At 47.0% G+C, this 2,500-nt stretch overlaps 1 protein-coding gene across 15 annotated transcripts in view; it reads right to left on the bottom strand.

Moving 5' to 3' along the window:
* The window catches only part of CASK (peripheral plasma membrane protein CASK), a 434,258-nt gene that overhangs the window by 334,526 nt on the left and 97,232 nt on the right, over positions 1 to 2,500 (bottom strand). The gene's annotated exons all lie outside the window — the stretch shown is intronic.

Here is a 2,500-nt window from a genome sequence, read left to right on the forward strand (position 1 = left end):
ACGACTTAACCCTTCCGGAACACGTACCTGAAATAACGTAAAGATACAGTTAGATATCAACCAATGACTTTTTGATCATAACATAACAAAATGTTGTATTTAAACTTTTATTTTTTTAAACCAGTGAATGTACACTCAAATGAATGCCTCGTCTTGGTATACGTTTGGCCTGAAGGGAAGTCGTGGTCTGTGGCAGTAGCGTGCATGATGGCATTATAAGATATTATGCACTGCTGATGAAGTATTACTACTGACGTAAGTGCTATCTTAGACAAGTGATGCTTCTGTAGATTGCAATGTCAGTCACGGAAATGGGAATAATATCTAATATTAACAATAGCACGAATAAATTATGATGATATCGAAAAAATACTGATCAAAGAAACGACCATTCCTAGGAATAGTCATGATAAAAAAAACAATTAATCAACAATGATAACAACAGCAACTGTGCTCATTACATAAAGTAACAATAATCATACTGCCAGCACCAATAAAGATAGCAAAAGGGAAATCCACTAAAAAAAGAATCACAATAGCAAGTAGAGTAATAACAAAAGCAATCACATCACATCACTAAAACACCAATGCCAAAGGGAGATAAAAAAAAAAAAAAAAAAAAAATCCCCACACCTGAACACAATCACCAGATGAATGTCCCGATGAAAATTCACATGAAAATCCCGCCGATGAAATGTGGCCGCGCCCATGTTCTTGGTGAACATCAACGCCCGCGTACCTATCGGAGCGCTTGAACATCGTACCGCATTGCACACACGTGAACATTCTCAGTTGGGGGGAAAGGGGAAGGGGGAGGGAGAGGGGGAGGTGGAGGGAGGGTGGGGGGGGATATTCATGTATTCATGGGATATGTGCGGCCATTATCAATTCAATTCTAACCCTTTGTAATTTTTTTGTCTGAAGTTTTTTGGCCGAGATTAAAAAAGAAAAGAAAAAGAACCAAAAAGGTTTGGGGGAAAAAAATCGTCATAATCTTCTTAACAGTAATGGTTGATGATGAAGATGAAGATGATAATAATAATGATGATGATGATGATGATACTGATGACGATAGTGGTAATAACGATGATAACAAGAAGACCATAGAGCACAGCAAATCGTTGACTTCGATGTCGCAGGCAAACCGACCTAAGACCGAGCGAAAAGGTCAACTCAGGGAGACATCGGGACAAAAGGGAGCTTCGATAAGGTCGCTGCAGAGGGAGGAAAAAAGAGGAAGAGAGGAGGAGGAGGGGGAAGTAGAGGTGGAGGGGAGGTGGAGGGCGATGAAGGAGTAGGAAGAGTAGGAGGAGTAGGAGTAGGAGTAGTAGGAGGAATAGGAGTAGAAGGAGAGGGGAGTAGGAGGAGTAGGGGTAGAAGGAGAAGGAGAAGGAAGAGTAGGAGTAGGAGGAGAAGATAAACAAATGAACATGAAAGAAAACAGGAAAAAAATAAAACGAAACCAGGAAGAGAAGACGAAAGGAAGAAGGAGAGAAAAGCAATAAGTCAGAAAAAGGATGGAGGGAGGAGGAAGAAAACACAGAAAAAATGAAGGAAGGAAGGAAGGAAGGAAGAGAGGAAGGAACAGGAAGGAGAAACGAGGACGACGAGGCCGGTGCCCTTCCGCTGTCGCGTTCCCCGTCGTCATTGTGATTCGCCGAAAAGCGACTTCGTAAATGCGACTAATGGATTTTCCTGCTTATCTCCCGTTGTGTGTGATCCCGGAGAGAGAAAAATGGGGGAAGGGGGGGGAGGGAGGGTGTAAGACGGAGGGAGGGAGAAGGAGAGGGAAGTAGGGGAAGAGGGAGAGGGAGAGGGAGAGGGAGAGGGAAGTAGGGAAAGAAGGAGAGGGAAGTAGGGGAAGGGGAAGAAAGAGAGGGAGAAGGAAGTAGGGGAAGAGGGAGAAGGAGAGGGAAGTAGGGGGAAGAGGGAGAGGGAAGTAGGGGAAGAGGGAGAGGGAAGAGGGAGAGGGAAGTAGGGGGAAGAGGGAGAGGGAGAAGGAGAGGGAAGGGGAAGAAAGAGAGGGAGAAGGAAGTAGGGGAAGAGGGAGAGGGAGAGGGAAGTAGGGGAAGGGGAAGAGGGAGAGGGAAGTAGGGGAAGAGGGAGAGGGAGAAGGAGAGGGAAGTAGGGGAAGAGGGAGAGGGAGAAGGAGAGGGAAGTAGGGGAAGAGGGAGAAGGAAGTAGGGGAAGAGGGAGAGGGAGACGGAAGTAGGGGAAGAGGGTGAGGGAGGGAGGGAGGGGAAGGGGGAGAGGGAGAAAGGGATAGAGGGGAGAGGGAAGTGTAGGGAGAGAAGTAGGGAGAGGGAGAGGAGGGAAGTAGGAGAGAAGAGGGACGAGGGAGAAGGTGGGTGAGAGAGAGAGAGAGAGAGGGAGAGAGAAGGAGAGAGAAGGAGAGGGATAGGGATAGGGAGAGGGAGAGAGAGGGAGAGAGAGAGAGAGAGAGAAGTAGGGGAAGAGGGAGAGAGAGGGAGGAGGGAGAGCGAGGGAGAGAAGAGAGAGG

The sequence above is a fragment of the Penaeus japonicus genome, unplaced genomic scaffold (genome assembly GCF_977035675.1).
Source record: "Penaeus japonicus unplaced genomic scaffold, GWHDUDI00000001_assembly GWHDUDI00000013, whole genome shotgun sequence".
In the NCBI taxonomy this organism is placed as follows: domain Eukaryota; kingdom Metazoa; phylum Arthropoda; class Malacostraca; order Decapoda; family Penaeidae; genus Penaeus; species Penaeus japonicus.